General features: G+C 40.1%; 1 pseudogene; it reads right to left on the minus strand.

Moving 5' to 3' along the window:
* The window catches only part of LOC113192376 (mRNA decay activator protein ZFP36-like), a 60072-nt pseudogene extending 39429 nt beyond the window's left edge, over window positions 1-20643 (minus strand).
* Between the last annotated feature and the right edge of the window lie 403 nt (window positions 20644-21046).

The following is a 21046-nucleotide window of genomic DNA, read 5'->3' on the forward strand; positions in this document are numbered from 1 at the left end:
CATGTGCTGATTGCTTTCCTCTGCTATGCCCTTCCACCATGATGTTCTGCCTCACTGTGGGTCCAGAGATATGGAGTCGACAGACTGTGGATTGACCCTCTAAAACCCTGAGTCAAAATAAACTTTTCCTCTTCTCTGTTGTAGTTTTCAGGTCTTTTGGTCACAGCAATGAAAAATGTCAACTAAAGCAGGCATGTTGGGAATGTTGTCTGCTCACTTCAGATGGGAAGCATTGGATCTGGTCCCTCCTCCTACTTAGGCAGCCCCATGGCCATAGAGACTTCTCTATTACTCTGACTTATTGAAGAATTGCTCTTTAGTTTTTTTTCTTTAAGCCTGAACAGTCTTGAAGTTGCTTTTACTGCCACTCAAGTCTTGTGCTCTTTTTTAATGACTCATCTGTCTGTCTTGTTTCCTAACTGAATGATAAGCTTCAGCCGGGAAGAGCCTTTGTATAAGCATAATGGTCTCTCAGTCAGAGATGCTCAAAGAATAAGGGGCTGAGAGTTTTATTTTACACTTGCCTATTCTTAAAAGAATCACTGAAGGAGGAAAGTGGTGCCCTTCATGGGCAATTGGGATGCTCATTGTGTCTCCTGGAACAGGCCGGGTCTGAGATGTAATACTGAAATTAAGCAGAGAGCTCCCTCACTTAGAACATATTGGTCTTACACAAATTTTGCTCTCCCAGAGTTATTTGTTGAAGTAGATGATAAAGTGTTAAGAGTCATAGAAAGTTTGTGTTCTTACAGGAACACAAAACCAACTGTTGGGAGTGGCAGAAGAAGCATGAGTAGGCTTTCCCTTTTTATCCTGATTCTATTTTGTCCACCATAGCATTCAAGACGAATAAGCCTGTGGTATGTCAGTGCTGTTTGTGTGATTTTCCCATTAATTGTCATTGATTGTCTTTCCACTCATCGCAGAGCAATAATGCAGGAGAAATTAAAAGGCTGACTGAGGATTTTAGGGTCAAGTACAGTGATGCCAACATTGACTTTGAGTCTAGTCATGGGTGGTTTAATAGATTCAGAGTTCATGCTTATTTTTCTAATGTGAGAGTGAGCTTCAAGGTGAGACTGACAGGAACAGAAAAGCATGATGGGGTGTTTTTTGACTTTCATAAAATTTGATTTTTGTAAGACCTTCCTAACTGAGCAATTTGATATCTTAAGGAGCGTTTGTGATTTGTGAAGCTCAGTGAGATAAATCAGAGACAAAATGTTTCTGAAAATGGGTAAAAATTTTGTACGTTTACAAAATGACCTTTGTGAGGTCTCCACGCTCACAGCCATGGTTCTTCTGGCCTCCAGGTTTGTCCTCAACTTCCCTCACTGTCCAGAGAGAGCTGTTTGTCCTCACTCCAAGGGGGAGGATACCTTCTGGGGACAGAGAGTAATGACTGCTTTTCTTTTACATTCATCATAAAGATCGATAATCCACATGATTTCCACACTGGGCCGTAAGTATGAGTAATTATGGAATAATTAAATGTGCGAAGGGGTGGCCAGGACTGTTAAAAGAGCAATTATGCAGCTAGCTCCTCTGGGCTGCCTTCAGTCTGAGTTAAAATGAAATAATTTGAAATACAACATCAGATTTCAGAATGAACATTTCAGAATGATCTTCTACCTGTAATAGAACTTTTTTATCTTTCCGTGAATTTAACGAACAGATACCCGTCTCAGAACCTCAAACTAGGGACAAAGGGAATTCAAGACCGTGCCAAAGCAGGGCTGTCTTCACCTATATGTGCACTTCTGCTAGACTCTACCAGTCTTGCAATCTGTTTGAATGCCACTGTCTTTTGAAGACTTCTGTGTTCTTAGTAATATTGAGACTCTCCCTCCCCATAAGATTTTTTACTTCTATACTGGAACATTGTAAAATTTATCTTATTTTGTAGCTATTTGATATTAAAAGTAATAAAAACCTTTCTATAGTGCTCTATACTTTAAAGCATTTTTTATGTATTATCTCACTTTGATCCTCATAAAACCTCCCAAAGATGCATAGTGTTGCAAATTTATTGATGAAGAAACTGAAACTTAGATGATTTATAAAGGTCTTTTAAACTGAAGTGCCTACAGGAATCAAGCAAGTACAAATGCAGAACATGTTTTTTTGTGCAATCTGTATCAGACTGTAGAAGGTAAGGTATGTACAGTAACAATGTGATTCCTAAAGCTTGGTGGCTTGTATCAATATAAGTTTATTTTCCAGTCCTGTTCATTATAGACTATTTCATGTTTCTTATAAGTTGGCTGTGGCCTTGGTACCTATGTCCACTCTGGAATCCAGGTTGACCAGTACAGGAATTATTAGTGGTGAGTCAAGTGACAATACAGTAGTGATAATGGCTTCTAAAAACTCTACTTGGAAGAAGTATGTATTTTTTCTGCTCACAAATCAAAACTGTTCTTTTCTTTGGGCTTCTTTAGTAGATCTATATGAACCAAATATTCATCTGGCATTAAGACCAACTAATGCTTATCGGCTAAATTTGAGATACTGCCTCATTTTATATTACCTGTGAGCAAAAACTGGTGTGTGTGTGTGTGTGTGTGTGTGTGTGTGTGTGTATTTTTTTTTGTATACCTTTATTTTATTTATTTATTTTTATGTGGTGCTGAGGATAGAACCCAGGGCTTTGCACATGCTAGGTGAGTGCTCTACTGCTGAGTCACAACCCTAGCCCTGGTGTTAATGAACAGATACCAGTCTCTGGTGTTTATATTTTAAAAGTTTGAAATCATACTACTATAAATGAGATAACTTTAATAATGATAAAAGGGTGGATCCACCAGAAAGAAATATATTATGAACATATCTGCACTTAATGACACAGCACCAAAACACCTAAAGTAAAAACTATTGTGAATAAAGGGAGGGATAGACAATTCAACAGGATGAAGTGATTTTGGAGATGATGAAAATGTTCTAAAATCAGCCATGGGAATGGTTGCACATCTCTGTGTATATACTAAAAACTACTTCAGGGTACACTTTGAATAATTGAACTGTTCAAAGAATTAACTCAATAAACTGTTATTAAAAAAAAAAAACTTTGCTGAGAAAGATACATTAAAATTCTCTGCCATAATAAAAACAAAGTTTGAAAACAATCCAAGAAGTAAAATCTTTTGTGGTACTTGAAAATTATGTAAAATTCAAATTGCATCCTTTCTGTAAGTAACATTATACTTGGGTAAAGCAATACTTTGTTTATGTAATATCTATGGCTGCTTTCATGTTACAGTGGCAGATTTGAGTCATGGTGATATTTAAGTTCTTAAAGTTAAAATACTTACTGTCTTTACAAAAATTATGCTGCACCTAATCCATGTCACTAATCAGAAATCAACTTGGCCAGGTGGTTAGACCCAGCTGCTTTTTTTCCTTCTCCAGTCTCTGAGGACAATGTGTTTGGACTTCAGGGCCACTGCCATTGTTGTGTATACCATGAGATCTTTCGCAAATCACTTCCAATGTGACTGCAGTGCACTAGTGGATATTAGTCTCTGCATATGGATGGTTTCCTTACCTCTGACTTGGAGCATTGCAAATAGTATATAAGTCGTAAGCTACACAAACAACAAATACCCTAAATAAAACTAAAAAGCAATGATAGCCTGGGGGAAGTATTGGAGAAAGATATGGTAGACCAAAGATGGGTATTGGTAATGCACAAAAAACTCTTATAAATTAATAGGAAAAAGCTAAATATTGCAAATAAAAATGGATAGAGACTTTAAATATTTAACAAATATCCAAAAAATATGTCACAAAATGTTCACTCTAACTAGTAAACAAAGCAATGCCAATTAAAATGGTGAGCTCTCTATTTCAATTATATAGTTGACAAAAACAAGGAAATGCTCACCATTGGCAAAGGTGCAGGGAAGAGGACACACTTTAAAAGTGTGAACAATTTTTGGTAGGCAGCTTGTTAATATAAATCAAAAGCTTAAACACATTCATATGTTCTTTGTCTTCCTCAAGGAATCAGTTTTAAGGACATAGTAAGTAGAGATACATAAATTGGTTTATGCACAAGAACTTCTACTACTGATGTTATTTTTAATGGAGAAAATTAGAAGCAACTTAATTATCCAACAGTAAATTTTATATAACCATTAAAATTATGTTGTAAAAGAAAAACTGATGCCTTGGGAAACTGTTAAAGACATCACTAAGTAGATAAACAGGACACCAATAGTATTTACAATATGTTACCATTTTTGTAACAAAAAAAAAAATAAAAGAAGGAAAATACCCCCCCCCTCCACCCTCCCAAATACAGGAGGCTAATGTATATGAATCTCTGATGCACTGGTCAGACCAAACCTCTCCTGATCCCTTGTCGTGAGCAGCGCTGTTAATAATTAGTCAGAGGTGGATTATCTTTAAATGCAAGCATATATTCAACCACACCAATCATCAAACATAAATAATTATGTTTGGAATATTTTCACTAAAATGGTAATAATGGTTACTTTCTAATTTTCTGTGATAAACATGTATTACTTTGGTAATCAGGAAAAACATATAAACTTATTTGAACTGCAGAAACTTTGTACTTATAGTATGTTCATGACTAGACTGGGCACCACATAAGCTTCCTCATCATTTCCTTCAATTTTGAGAAAATCATCTGTGAACTACTTTTTGGGTGAATCTTTTTGTTTTCCTTGACTCACTAAAAAGTGTGTGATTCCTGACTACACTGGAGAAGGAGCATCCTGCTTTGTTCTCTCGTACCTGACTATTAAAGAGAAACATTTTACTCGGATGCTCTGAGGTATTTAGAGAATTGCTTCAGCTCAACAGACCACTTTCTTACGTTTGCTATGGCTTAAAGACAATTGGAGGCCACAGTGCTTTCCAAGATGGAATGATCCAGCTTTCAGTAGAAACCATCTTTTAAATTGGGGCAAGAACCTACAGCATGTGGTTTTCATTAAGAGTCAGCACACTTCCCCACCCCCCAAGACTCTGGAGCCTCCTCATTTCAGCTTAGGCATGCCTGAACATCAGGGGGTATCTTCCTGGAGTGGGGCATTCCTTTAGATAGGTCATTCAGTGTTATTCAAGGAAATTGCTTTGGTTCTCTAGCTCTGGTTTAGCCCTGGTTGTTCAGAGTACATGAATCTCTAAGCAAAGTTTGGAGAAAGTTGAATTCTTTTCTAACATCTAAGACTAGAGGTCTAGAATGTTCTGGGTAAAAGTATGTTTATTTTGTTTGTAAGTTAGCTTGGCCTCTTGGACATGGTTGTTTTTTATTTTTGGTGGTGCTGGGGATTGAACCCAAAGCCCTGTGCTTCTGAGGCAAGCACTCTACCAACTGAGCTATATTCCCAGCCTTGAACATGGTTCTATCTCAATTGCCTGATAATCCTAGTGTCTGGATGCTTTCTTTCTTTCTTTTTTTTTTTTTTTCTTGAGATTCATGCTGCCTTGGATCAGAGTCTTACAGATTGATGGGGCAGTTTGAGGAGAACTGAGAAGAGGCAGAGAATTGTTCCTTCTCAACTCTTAGGGGTATAAGGAGCATCTTAGTCTTAGGAGCATTTTAGAGTCTTAGTCTTAGGAGCATCTTAGAAGTTGTGTGGCATGGGAGGTGTTTTGGGGATCGTGTGATTTGCTTGTAGTGTTTAATTTATGTGCACTGAATGCTAGTTGGGGTGCTCCATTCAGCACATCCAGCTCTTTTTGCATTAATTATTTATGTTTGATGATTGGTGTGGTTGAATATACGCTTGCATTTAAAGATAATCCACCTCTGACTAATTATTAACAGCGCTGCTCACAACAAGGGATCAGGAGAGGTTTAGTCTGACCAGTGCAACAGAGATTCAATGGAGTAAGGAAATAGCCTGTGACAGCCCAGCCTTGTAGTCAGAAAGGGGGATCCCAGATAAAGTAGCAGAAAGGCAGATCCCAAGAGGGGAGTCCTGGGTAGCAGTGTTCTGAATTTCCCATGAATAGTCATTCTGTAGGCAGCAGGGCACCACCACCAGGTGAAGGCTCAGAAAAGATGAATACTTAGCATCAGAGCAGAGTAAGGGTCTACAGCTGACCATGTGGTACAGTGTGAGACATAGACTTCTACTGAGTCAGATGGACCTAAGATTAGTATTGGCTTGACCACTGATTTGCTGTGTGTGGTTTGGTAAAGTCCTCAGGTGTTTCACCTCTCAGTAGGGCTAACACTACCTAGCTCTGGGAAATAAGTTGTATAATGATGCATGCGGGACAGAGAAGACAAACAAAGAGACCTTCTTCCTCTCTTCTACCCAGCTCAGGTTCAGAACAGGCAGCAGGGTGGAGCTTGCAATGGAGTGCCAGTGGTCCCAGCAAGGGAACTTGCTGTGCTGAGGCTGAGACCCAGCCAGGTGGAGTCTCTAGTGTTGATAGGGATTTTACCAAGTATTCCCATTGGGTTTTCCTATTTTCTTTTCTAAGGATTTCTCTTTGGGAACTCATGGATTTTTATCTATTTGATTTGATCAAATTCAGAGATAATTAGGAAAAATATATGGGGTGATCTGAAGAGCAACGGAAGTTTGAGTTGTGGAGTCAACTTTAAGAGGCAGTAGAAATTCTTACAAAGAAATAAAATTATGAACATTTGTTTAAAGAGACAGGGAAAAGTAGATTGTGCATCTGACACACTGTTTTTTCAATTTCAATGAAAGAAAACAAGTATGGACCTGTTCTTATGATTTTATGTTGTTTGTAAATCATCTAAAATCATTGATTAAGGTCAATATTTTTTTCATTAGTTCATAAATATACTATCTCATGACCCTTTCAGCATTGCATTGAAAAATTCCCATTTTTTTTCTATAATCACTACATAAACCTTGCTACTACATTCAGGAAAAAAAAAGCCATCTCCTTGAAGACCACAAGGCTGTGCTTCATTCACCTCTGTGTTCCTGATTTTTTCTCCTTGAAGCTCCTCAATAAAGGGCTATTGAATTGAACTGAATGATAAACACATTTTTAAATGGATATGCTCTACTCTAAGAATATCAAGATTTTTCCAAGAGATGCATAAGATGGTAATGGAAGTTTGGATATAAAGAATTCACACTCCAAATGACTACTTATTTTATAGAGTAAAAATGACTTTAAAGAGGAAGTTCCTCATACTGAATTAAAAATAAGATCCAGTATTGGAAAATTCATCTTTGCATCCATTTTGGGGAATGTGTAAGTTCTAAGGAACATAGATACTTTTTTTTTTTCTATTAAAGCCATTAAGTAGAATGGTGGGGAAAGCTTGATTTTTCATTGAGGTGTAAGAAATTGTATGACTCCCTGACTGTTGTTCTGCCGTGGACCTAAAACTAGAATTTCAAATCCTCTTCAAATTACCAACTATAGAGACTGTATGCCATTTCACTGGCCTTGGAAATGTGGTGGAGCATTAGTTCTGGGGGACAGAAAGTCCCTGCACTGTTCTCAAGAGGAGACAGTAAGTGGTTAAGTCCCTGCTCCAGGAGAAATCCTTGATTTTGAGGGGTAGAGTTGTGGGATCAATACTTCAGCTTCCTCATATGTCTTCACAATGAATCTGAAGCATGATCAGCCTGATGTGGTTGATTTGCAGTTGCTCATAGCAGTAACTTGCTCACTAAAGGATCCTTCATTGGTTTTTCTCCCTTTGAGGTCTTGACTTTCATTCCTGTTGTGTCCTGAGATCCCCTTCATCCCCCCAAAACTACTTGAACCAAAATTCTTGTCTCAGGATCTGTTTTGGGGAAACCTAAACTCTGGACAGCTTCTCTGATATTCCAGATGCAAATAATATCTTTGTACTCCTGTGCTCCTGTGATTTCACATGAACCTTTCTCATTACATCTATTACATTTTACTTCATTTTAAAGAAAATTAGATCTGTGGCTTATCTCTGGCATTAAAATATAACCTTTTGAAGGTAGGATACCTGGCGAGTCTCCTTTTATTTTCCACACTGCCTGGCACTATATTTTTCAGAGTAGATATTCGATATCTGTTTTATTGAATAAGTGAATGAATAAATGAAGGAATCACAATATTTCCTTTCATCTTATTCTTTACCAGTACAGATTTAGGTGAAACATAACCCAGAGGGCTGCATCGCCAGGTGTTAGCACAAGGGAGGAGCTCAAAAGATGTTAGGGGATAAAGAAAATTGTATTTGACTGAAAGAAGACAATCGGCAGAAGGGGACAGCAGAGTTTTTAACCAGACTTGTGTCTGGTTCATGGTCAGTTGATCCAAAGGTATTCAAGAAGCCTGCATGTTCTGTTGACTTTAGAGGCTGTTTGCAGCCAAACCCAGTTTTCGAGGACCTCATGGAAACAGCCCAAACAGTGTGTCAGTCTGGACTCTGTCCCTGTCTCTGTGAATGAGCCTCAGGACTGGCCAGCGGCAAGAGGGAGACCTGCCTCTGACAGCTGTCAGCTGCTCATGGATGTAGGAAACCAACTCAAGTTGCAGCCTATAAAATTCAGACTACGCTGAACCATTGAAAGAAAGCCTTAAAACCCCTCAGATAATGCCCTAGGGGCTGAACTCAGCCTGTAGAAACCCCTGGGGGCCTGGGACTTGGCTGGACTCCACTGGGATGGGTGAGCAGATAATTCTTTGGGTTGCAAAAGTTTTGTGGAGTTGGTGAGGGCCCAATTTAGACTTTCAGCTGTGTGATATATTTTCATGCTAGTGGACTGTGTTGATTCTCTAGGGTCCAGGCTGGTAGTAGAATTAACACTTACTTCTTGTGTCAAGGAAAGTGGTAGTATATTGGGATAAGACTTCACCAAAAATGATGTGTGTGGACAAGGCCAATAACATGCATTAAATGGTTACCCATTTGAACTGCTGAAAAGGAGTAGACTTTTGAGTAGGTATTGCCCTGAACCATGAGCAAGTTGCATGAACATCCTCAGCCTCAGTTGCCTTCCATGATGCTGAAAACAACTCTCAGTTGCCTTCCGTGATGTTGAGAACAACAATGGCAACACAGGACACTTAGCAGGATTATGAGAGCCAGCCTGGGCACAGCAGATACCCAAAACATATGTCTTTTCTTTTCCAAGCTTTCTTCTCTCCTATTTTTTTTTGTTTCTTTTAAATCTCCATTAAACCTTGACAGAAGCTATTCTTGAACATCTAGTATTCATTACATATCAATAATAAACTAATCACTGACTTGTTCCTTTCTTGAATACTACAAAGACATGTGTAGGAATACACAGGTTCTCAAGGTCCTTGTTGGGAGCAGCCACAGGTAGAGAGCCCTTAACCAATTTACTTCCAATTCTGCTCCAGGGCCTGCCTAGGCCTGGGCTTTGGGGGCTGCACTCTTCTCACCTTTGTGCCTTGGCTGGGCCTGTTCTCATTCCAGACCCTAGATCCTGAGGAATCTCCTAGGTAGGAACTTTGGCCACTTGGCAGTTTTAGACAGTGAAAAAAGTCAGAGACAATTGGTTTATGGAGATGGCATTGTATATTTCTGTCTCCAGAAAGGAAGCAGAGGGAGGGAGGGAGGGAGGGAGGGAGGGAGAGAGAGAGAGAGAGAGAGAGAGAGAGAGAGAGAGAGAGAGAGAGAGACGAATTGTCTGGGGAGCATCCCACATAAGTATAAGTAATTAAAGATTACAATTTTTGGTTTAAAAAATGCTTATAATTTATGTATATACATGTTAACAGAGAAACAGGAATGTTATGTAGATAATGAGCTTTAATACTTATATTTTATTGGGGAGCTGCAAATGATGAGGAGAAAATAAAAATTTGCAAATCAAATCTGCTTTGTTAAGGAGAGAAAATAAGTTTGAAAATCTCTTATTACAGATAAGTGAGGACTCTCTTCTGTCAGAGCTTTGTTGACAGCTATACTTTCTATTACTTTATTAACGTATTTATCTACATATCTTTTCTAATGGGTCATGTTTCAGCAGAGCAACAAAGGGCTTTGTGTGTTTCTATTGATTTCTGTCAATTATAGTGAGGTAAATACATTTTGATGTACAGATTTATAGTGTTGTAGCTCTATCTTGGTATTAAAAAAATCTATCAATCAAGTGTTATGGGTTGGATTTGTGTTTTTTATTATTGTAAACTTCCAATGAAGATAATTATGTTAACATCCTAAGTGCTCTTTCTTTTTTCTTTTGGACAATGGAATGACCTTAAAATGCTTATATATGAAAAAATTGTGAGGATAAGAGGTTATCCCAACTTGTCCAGCTCAGGGCTACATGTGGAGCTGATTGCTTAAAGCTACCCACTACCTAGAGTGGGGGTACACTTAATGATGTGGCTGTGATGTTGCCGTAAGAGTTGATGTTGGTCTTGGGGGGAATGGCATGGAAGGCTGGTGTGGGCATGCGGATGGGCAGGGGCAGGAGCAGACGAGGCTTACTGGAGGGGGAAGTCAAGATGAGGGAGTTTATGTCTGCATCAATACAAGAAACCAAAGGGCAGTGAAGCCTCATGTAGGAGGAGGTGTATGTAGGGGGAGGTATGGGAAGCATGTGGTTTGCAGAAGGAGAAAAATGAAAGAAAAGAGAGGCCAGATATCTTGGTACAACCTAGTTCCCATCAGTCATAGACTCAGATAGAAAAAAGCAAAAAAGGTCCTGAAATCTGATGAGTCCAGGGATGAAATGTTGGTCTAGGGAGTTGTAGAGCTGGAGAATGAGATGGATGTAATTTGGAAGTATGGTAGTAAGAGAGATTTAGATTAGATGATGAAAGAAGTCCTTATGTTAATAAGCTTTAATAAGCTGAAGCTGAGTTATGGTGAAGATGCCCATCCTACCCTCACATCACTGGAGCACCTTCCTTGGGACTTGAAGGAGGTAGAAAAATGGCCCCAAAGATATCCATGTTCTCATACCCAGACCCCATGGATGTGTTAACCTTACATGGCAAGATGGGCTTTGCAGATCTTGGGTTGGGTTAAGGACACTGAGGTGGAAAGTTATCCTGGATTACCCAGGTGGGTCCAATCTAATCACATGGGGGGGTCTCAGGGGCACAGGGTCATTTCAGGCTTTGGTCAGATGAATGTGTAACTACCGAAAATGTTCAAAGCAATGCAAATTTGCTGGCTTTAAATATTGAAGATGGGGGCCACAAACCAGGAACACAGGATTCCTTTAGCAGCTTGAAGGGGCAAGAAAATGGATTCTGCAGCAGAGCCCCCAGAAGGGAAAGCAGCCCTGTCAACACCTTGATTTTAGCCAGCGAGTTCAATGTCGGGCTTCTGACCTGCAGAGCTGTAAACAACACCATGTTATTTAAAGACACCAAGTTTGTGATAATTTGTTACCACAATCAGCAATAGGAAACTAATACAGTAGTAGAGAACTGTGTTAAATGACCATAGCTGTCTTTGCTTGCTTCTAGTTCTGCTATTCCTAGATCCAGATTAGCTTATTAAATACTTCCTCCCCTATGAATAATTTCCCCCATTAACTTCACATACTTCCAGACAATGTAACAGCATAGAACATTTAAGTCAAGATAAATTGACTTAATGAGTTGGCTTATCTTGATTTTTCTAAACATTTTCTCATTGATCAAAGACATCATATTTTTTTTTCCTGTTCACCCAGTATAATTTCAGACACACTTGAAATCAGTTCAGATATGCATCCCCTGCACATTGTCAGGGTTTTATAACCCAGGACCTTAGGAAATTAACTTTCCTGTATTACCTTTAGGCTGCCAAGATGGGTCACTGACCCTTTAATAGATGAGATTTAATTACAGCTTGAATGACAATGTACCAGTGTGATACCCAGAACAACCCAGCACTGGCTGAAGAGGGTTCAGGACAGCATTGAAGATGATCAGTTATCAAAGGGAGAGAAGTCAGGGAATGCAGCAGAGCCCTATTGACCTAGGTATTACTTCACTGCCCACCCTGCAGGGTTGCTCTATGAAAGGACTTCCCTTTAAAAGTAGTCATGAGACAAAACATCTTAAAATTGTTGTTTTTAAGAATTAAAATGAATATTTTTATTCAAAAAACTAAAAGATTTTGGAAAGGTTATGGGGTCTATTCTGTCCCTTCCCAGAGTGTTCTTATTTAAACTGTTTGCAGCTAAGAAAGGAAGAGAAAGTGCAGATTTGGATCCACTTTTCTAACATAAACACAAATTACTGCTTTCCAACAGGGGTGTGTGTGCATGTGGAGGGGAGGGGTCAGAGCCATTGAAACATGAGTTTTTTCAAATCACTCTTTACCCTAGATCTCTTTCATTGGGACTTTAGAAAGTACCTAGACTAATAAATTCAGGGTGTATTATTACGTTTCATTCTATTCCTTTCCACTGAGTTAAATTTGTACTCAATCTAGCACCTATTGTGAGTCAGTCTTTGTATCAAAAGTTGAGAAAACAAATCAATAAGATAGAGTTTTTACTTTCAAGGGATTCACTGTTGATTGGGAAAAACATGCACAGTTCAGTTGAGGGGTTAGTTCTACAATAGGGGTCAACAAATCCTATAGGAAGAAGAGGAGGAGGGATGAATCAAGGTGACAAGGAAAATATCCAGGAAGGCTCCCTGGAGGAGACCATGTCTTCAAGAAGGTTTCTGTTAATGAGGGGCAAGGAAAAAAGACTTTGGTAGGCACAGGAAGCGACTCTGTAAGGGATTTTCCTCTCACCTGTGAATGGCTGACTGAAGCCCTTCAGAGTACATTCAGAAAACATTCTAAGTCTGAATTCAAATCAATGAGAGCTTTACTTATCTGGCCAGGGATTGTCACCCATCCAGAGACTGAAGCTCTGTGAGAGAACAGCAGCTTCCTGGCCTGTATCCTGGGAACTTAAAAATGAAAACTAAGGGGTTTTCCTTAGCATCATGTAAGTAAGCCAATCACAGAAATTAAAACAATAGTAAGCGGGACCTGCAAGCCCTAAGCAGTACTGAATTTTCCAGTGAGCAAGTAAGCAAGTACAGAAGCTAGCAAAAAGGCAATCAGCTTTGCAATTCAGTTGACCACAATTCAGTTGACCACGTTCCTGGATTCAAACAGGTGCTAGACTGTCGTATCCTGAGTTCGAGCAGGTCGTTAGCAGGGGGTGAGAATCTACTTCAAAGTCTACGGTCACCAAGACCATCATATCCTGGGTTGAGTACATTTTGTGGGGTACAAAGTATAGAAAACAATATATTATACGAAAACAGTTTTCATTTCAGTTTCTCAGAAACAGCTCTTGTAACAGTTTTTTTTTATATAGAAGGCAGAAAAATGGAGTCTTAGGCCTATGACAGTTCTTGCTTTATAATTGACCTATCTCAATTATCGTATCATAATTTATATTTTTTTATTAATCTATAACCCATAACTTACACTCTTACTGATTTTATTGATTAGTTTACACCACAACAACATCAGGGGCTTGGGGATAGTAAATATATCAATTATGGACTTTGTTTCCAAAAGGGCCTACCTGTGAGTCTTACTACCCAACTTCCTGTGTGACCTTTAGAAGTTACTTAATCTTTTAAAGCCTCAGTTTCCTTTTCTGTAGAATGGAGGTGTGGATAGTGCTTTCCTTATGGGGCTGTTCTGAGGAGGAAATGAGTCAATGCTTTGCATATTGGCTGCTATCTAGGAGCTATCTAGTATCTATTATTTTTGTTACTGCCTGAATATGATCCTTCAGGGACCTGATGGCAGCTCTGTTCTATTGCTATGATTTTGTCTAGGTCACAAAATGTCATGGATATTAACCTCATTTTCTTTCTTATTTCTCACTTATTGGAGCCACAATTGCTCAGGCATGAGTGGTGGTGCAATCAGACGGCATTGTGCAGGGGAAGCAAAGGATTTGACAGCAGGCTGGCCTCGTGGACCTGCACGTGGAGTAGTGAAGCTGCACAGGCTTCATATTCAGAGGGTTCTGCATTTGGTTTCTGTTAATACTGTCTTGAAATTTGTAATAATTTTTGAACAAGGAACCCTGTATTTTCATTTTATCCTAGGTTTTTGGGAACTATGCATTGGTCATGGTAACAAACTTAAGAGTTGTTTGGGGGCATCCTGTTCCTTCTGTCCCTTGCTCCCCTCTGACTCAGAGCTTGTGGCATCATACCCTTTCTTGAGGCCCTTCTCAGGGGAAGGGCTGCCTCTCTTTCTGTGGATTCTACCAAGGTTTCTGGTAAAGTGCTAAGGCTGGTTAAAATCAACTTATGAATCAGCACCTTTAGTTCTATTCTGGGGGGTTCACAAAGGTGAATTCAGCACAGCTTTTGCCTTGGGGAGCTCACACTCTGAAAGGTGAAGATGGAAGTGTCTATAGAAGCGGTGACAGATAGGCTAGCAGGTGCTAGAGGCAGGGATGCGGATGGTGTTGAGAAAGCCCAGGGAAGGATGTGCAGGATCACAATGTGTATTAAACATTTATTATCTTTGCATGTTGGTCTCTCTTAAGTTTTCCTGGCATGATGAGTCATTTTTCTCATGATTTCATTTTCGTGAAAGAGGGCCTGGGGAAGGGAAGGTTTGATAGTTCAGTTCTCAAACTCAAAGAGACACACTGCTTGGATGGTTTGAGCAGAGGTCTTTTGCACCTGGGACTCTACAGGGGTTCTGGAAGTTGCCCCTCACCAGATGGTATGGATGCCTGCAAGTAACTCTGTAGTCTGGTGAACAGGCACTTGATTCTGATGGGGCCTTTGCCATAATGTCCTTAAATATGTTTCCTCTTAACTTTTCTCTGGATGTTCTTGTCATTTCCATAATAAGATCATCTTCCTTTTCACTTGGAAATGCCTTGAGTGGTCCTTTTACTAGAGGAGCAAGCTCCTACAAAGGATCTTCCTTCAGCATTCTTGGTTATAAAACATTCTCATTGGTCACCCAAGGAGATTATATGGAGTAGAGTCAGTTTTTTTCTCCCTCTCTGACAAACGAATTAGAGTTGGCCATCGGTATTCATGGGTTCTGTATTCATTGATTCAACCAACCTAATGTTGAAGTTATTTTTAAAAAATTGCATTCATACTGCACACATTCAGTCTTCTCCCTTGTCCTTAATCCCCTAAATTATACAATAGGTCAACTATTTACACAGCACTTACATTGTATTAGGTTGAATAAGTAATGTAGAGATGATTCAAAGTATACAAGAAGATGCACACTGGTTATATGTGAATATTAAGCCATTTTATATATGGGACTTGAGCATCCTCAGATTTTGGTAGGTATCTGTCAGGAGTCCTGGAAACTATCCCCCATGAGACAAAGGGATGACTGTATAGAGAAATGTTCAGACTGAGAGGTGGCCCCTAATAGTAAAACTGTCTCTCCTACTGAGCTCCATAAATGCAGTCCTCTGTCCTTTTTGCCTCTGCCATGGCTATCACAGTGCCTGCCACCTGGTAAGAGTTCAAACAGTGGTTGTAGAAATGGAGCAGAATGATAGTCGGGCGGGAGTGAATGCTGTTTGGAACAGGACTACCAAAAAACAATTTTGAAAAGTGAAATGAGCTTCTACTGCTTCAGCTGCTTGAAAAATAGCAAACCATGGCAGGTTCGTGGTCAGTTCAGGGCCCCGGGTGCATCTACCTTTGAACACCAAGGTTCCTTGATGCCAAGCAATTGGATTAGCTGATTTCTACTTTCCCTGAATTGGCCTGTTGTATGCTGCTCATGCGGAGAGAATGGCAGAGGGCTCCAGTTTCTCTTCAGTTATGTAAACTGAGGCCAGAGCCCTTTCCAGAATATTTCCCAGTTGAGTTGGTTCAATGTGTTGCATTATTCTTTTTGACCAAATACCCTTTCCAAGCAGAAACAACAGACCTGGAATCACATACAGCCAAGACACAAATGTGCACATCTTTAGCAGAATGTGGTGTTCTTTCAGAGCCAAATCCCACCTTCTGATGTTGACATTGCTCTTTTTGGAAGACAGTCGGAGCTGGGAGCCCATCTCCACAGATCTCAGGCTGGCCTTTTGATTCCTGTCATGTTCTCCAGCAGCTGAGAGAAGCATCTGAGGTGAGCAAGTGCTCCTGGGAGCCGAACTTATGCATTCTTCCCTTATGAGAAGATTCAGGGCTTGTCATAAAATAACACTGAGCATTTGTTTTATTTGATATGAGAGAGAGAGAGAGAGGAGAGAGAGAGAGAGAGAGAGAGGAAAAAGCAAAAACCAAGTAAAACAGCATATAATTAAAGTGGAAAATCTTTGTAATTGGAGACCTGAGATCAGACTCTGGCCCCATGTCCTCCTCCTCATTTCTGTGCGCACAGCAGCCTGAGTTGGTGGGTGACCGCCATCGCTATGATTACTATGCATCTATCGGCCACGCAGCACTAGGGTGTGCAAAGTGACTTACAGTCGAGCTTTATGATTTATTAAAGAGGAAATAATTCTTTTAAGTGAATTGACTTTTCATCTGTGGAGTGTTTGTCTATTGCTCTCTGGTTCACTTAACTCAGGCAGCAAAAATAAATGGCTCATTTTCACTTCTGAATTTGAGTACATTTGTATCCAAGTCCCAATTTTTAGAATTTAACACTTTGGTGAAAAATAAAAAAGCCAAATACAGTTTTTGTGAGAATTTTTTAGTCTTTCATAAAAACATCCCTTCTGCAGTCCTTGTAGTATTGGTAGCTGTAGTGAATTTAAATTAGAAAAAGAGAAAGGCCTGAAGGAAGAAGAGAGTGACTTGTGTTTGAAGCAATTGTAGCCATTCTACTGCCACCGTCCTGGACATTTCTAGTGGGTGATGAGGATAGCATTCTAGAGGAGCGTTTTTCATGGTAGGTTCATATCCAATGTCTGACATATACTAGACATACGCAAAAAAAAAAAAAATTAGCTAAATTTATACTCATAGGTCAAAGAAAAGGCTTAAGGAAGAGGGGACTTTTGATTGACGACTAATGAGGTAGAGTATTTTCCTATTTATTGATCTTGTATATGTGAGAGGGAATGGATTTCCTGTTTGTGTCCCTTATCTATGTTTCTGATGTGGCAGGTGTACTTTTACTCTCTTGGTCTCAATATTTGCTTGTTAAATACTTTGTTGTAAATGTAGTGGGCCAGCTCTTGCTCTCTTGGCCACAACAACACACAGATAGATGTGGAGACACAGCTGTTCTGTGACTTCTGGTTTGCATTGTAATTTGGTAAATTGAGTTTAAACTGCTTCAGTGAAGCAGCCCTGGTCTCATATTTTTTTTTTCTTTAAAACTTTTGCCTCTCTCCCATCTTAGATCTGAAGTACATATTAGTGGTACAAGGACTATTCAGGTATGTAAGCCTCACCACAGTGTTGTCTCACATGTGGAGTTTAAGTGAACTCTTTCACTGAACTGGTCTCAGCTTTGTGTTTAGGATTCAGCACTCTCCCCTCTGTTAGGCATCCTTTCTTGGTCCTCTCTCTGCACATGGCTGTTATGCAGTCTTCCTAACTTTCTGTCTGCATGATGATAATGAAAAGAAAGGAGTTGATGTTCTACAAGTGCATTAAAGAGAACATACTGTGCTTTCATCACCGAGTGGCGGAAGGGGGAGACCTTTTCCTAACCACTGGGAGCTTGGCCTTGTTGGGCAATTAAGCTGTAAAGACACAACAGGCTTCAGTTATGCAGCCACATATGATTAAGTGATGGCTTAGATAATAAATGTGATAGGAATCAAAGGGAAGGGAGAGCTGAAAGAAACTGAAAGGATGGTGATGTATCGCTAGATACAATGGGACTTGACTTGGGATTTTGAGGACTAAGTTAGAGTTACAAAGATGCTCCAGGCAAGAAAAGAGAGAAGCCAAAATGGAATTTCTTTTGCAGAGAATCAGGACTTATGTCGATGCATTGGGCAGGTCTGGTTCTCATGTGAACTCAGGGCTAAGCGAAGCCTGGGCTCTGGGCTGAGGACTAGGAGGTTTCTGAGCATGACAGTGGGATGTTTCAGAAGGATGACTTTACCTGCAGCCTGGGGGAGTGGAGAGCCTGGATGGGGAGAGCCTACGCCTGGGTCCTGTCATCCAGTGGTGGTGCTGGAGGAGGGTTTCCTCTGAGTGGGGCAGTCAGAGTCAATGGAATGGGCCAGGCATGGGATTTGAAAGCTGACTGGACATAGATCAGAGGCTTCAAACCTGATTTTATGGTGAGTCAAGGACAATGACTTGCAAAATGGGGGGAAACTCTGATCTCAGGCTGTTAAGGCTTGGTAGGAGAGTAAGCCCTGTTCCTCTGAGAGTCTTGTTCCTGTGTTGCTACTGCTGAGACATCATGCAGTTTTTCTTCTGCACCTTGCCTCATTCCTGACCCCCTCATTCCTGATCATAGGCTTCTCTGGGATTTTGGTCTCTCAGTCCTTTTCTTCCTCTAGGAGTCATATAAGGATTGTTAGGCTGTTTTGGTGGCCCCTGGGCTGCAGACACTCACTCTGTGCCATTGCTGGACACACTGATTCAATACTTTACTGGGAGTTGTGTGTGTGTGTGTGTGTGTGTGTGTGTGTGTTGGAGGACTAACCTGTCTACACATAGCACATGGCCATTTCTTCCTCTGTGCCACTTTACTGATTTCCCAGGGCTCTGCCCAGGAAGGGCTTAGGATCTCTTTGCACTTAGTATTGCCAGCCTATCATGATACTTTGTGCTTTCCCCCGAACACACACACACACACACACACACACACACATACACACACGAACACACACACACACACATGCACGCATACCCACGCACACCCATACCTGTTATATATACTGCTCCTCCACATCCCCTACATCCCCTTTTATTCCAGGCAAGAGACTCCATCTGAGCTTGGGGCAGGCTATGTGGGGGAACCTCTGCTCTTCTTCTTGGTGCCTCTTCCCATTCGTATTTTGTCTGTGTCAGGGCTGAGGCTTTTGAAGCCAAAAATTGACTCCTATGTTTTCTACTTTGTGCTGTGTCATCTCTTCCCTGACATAATTAATACCCCACATGGGAGAATAGCAATAATAAAAAAAATATGAGGCAAAATGTTGAATAATTCAATATATGAAACAAATTTGGGAATAAAAATATATCCTGCTTTTTGCTTAAAATTGTATTTTTACCATTTTCCTTTTTGTTAAATGTTTTTCTAACACTTGATATCATTACATTTCTATTGTTGAAATTCATTTTTTTTCCAAGATTTTGTTCCAATATCAAATAACTTAGGGATGAAAAACATTGAACATAATTCTTTGGCATTTCTCTTTATTTCCTCAATATGAATTTCTGAGGAGGAGTTACTGAGTCAAAGAACATGAACATTTAAAGGACTCTTGATAATTGTGTCCAAATTGCCCTTCAGATAAATTGTTCCAAACACTCCAAACTGTGGCACCTGCTTGTTCATGTTGTTAGCAACCTTTTTAGACTGAGCATCATCAGTTATGGATCTTTTCCATTTAGAGTTTCTCACTTCCAATGTAGTTTTAAGTTGAATGACTTTATTTGTGGTGGGGTAGAATATTTAAGAAGTATTTAGGGAGCTTGCTGAAGTAGATCTTGTGTGGACTTGGAAAGAAAAAATGGAAGAGGAGAAGGGCTTTGTCAGACTAAGGAATGAGCTGTTCATGCCCAGAGAATAGGTGAAACTGTGGGATAAAGAATGGGAAATGAGCTGGTGCTGGACAGTGGGGTGGGGCCTTCCTGGAGAAGGGGGCGACCGCTGCCATTTAAGGCTTCAACCACTCATGATCCTAGTGTAGTCACAGTCTCTTTTATTTTTGCAGCCACCCTATTAAGAAAAGAGCCTCCTTCTTTTTTTTCCTAAGTAAAATAGAAGTCAGAGAAACTGTAAGGCTGACATATAGCACATTCCAAGTGGGACCCATTTGCTGGCTAAGCAGTAGATCAGCACAAATTATGAGCATTTAGACATGTGTTAACCTACTAATTGAGGGTAGGGGGACACTAGATGATGAGGTCTCCCTAGATGCCCTTGATCTTCCTCCTCCTGATTCCTGAAACATCAATTAACACTCTAGTCAACACTAGAAAACATATGGTGAGGATAAACACTACCCCATAAAGAATCTCACCCTTGCTTGTCACAGGACATTAACCGACCCTCACTGGCACCCCTAAGGGGGTGGCAGCAGCAAATTGTAATGGAAAAGTTACTGTTTTCCTATTTAAGTTTCTTTTTGAGAAAAAGGTCCTTTTAACATTGAAGAACAATACAAGAAAGTAAGTGTGTGTGTGTGTGTGTGTGTGTGTGTATTTGTGTTTTGCCTCATTCTCCTTCTCACTCACATGGATGATCTTATGATCAGACTGTTTTTGCTTTGTAATAAGGTCAGCTTAATTACAAAGGTATTTTGAGGAACACATACATGAATGTATTTTGAAAACCATTCAAATAACATCCCAAATGAAGTCTAAAATTTTACCAATTGTAAATTGTCTCTCTGCATCTCCATGTCATCCCTTCCTTGGGGACCTCCTATGTCATGGAAAAGACAAGTGAAGTTCCTTCTTATAAGTGAGTTCATCAATTCACAGCATTCCCTGAAAGGAGCAATGGAACTACCTTAGAGGCAGGGCAGACTGGTAAGATTCACGTGGATGAAGAGCAGTGCTGGTACCACAATCGATGGCTGTCTGTTGACAATGTTCTTTAGCCAGCTCCATCCTGGTCCGGTGCCTCCCAGGACTTTGAGACTTTGATTTTCTTACTCAATATGCCTGTAGTAGTCAGGATAACAGCCCACGATGATGTCCATGTCCTAATCCCCGGAACCTATGAATATGTTAGTTTACATGGACAAAGGCAATTAAGGTTGTGAATGAATTAAGTTTTCTAATTAGCTGACTTTAAAATGGAAAGACCATACTTACAATGGAGTTTTATACAAGTGAGTTCAGTGCAATCGTAAGAATCATTAAAAGCTGAAGAGAGAAGCAGAAAAGGGAGAACCAGGGAGATCGCAGTATGAGAAGAAATTGGCTTGACATTATTGGCTTTGAAGATGGAAAAATAGGACCATGAGCTGAGGGAAACTGGTGGCCTTCAGGAGTGGGTAAAGGTAAGGAG

This window comes from Urocitellus parryii, chromosome 8 (genome assembly GCF_045843805.1).
Source record: "Urocitellus parryii isolate mUroPar1 chromosome 8, mUroPar1.hap1, whole genome shotgun sequence".
Lineage (NCBI taxonomy): Eukaryota > Metazoa > Chordata > Mammalia > Rodentia > Sciuridae > Urocitellus > Urocitellus parryii.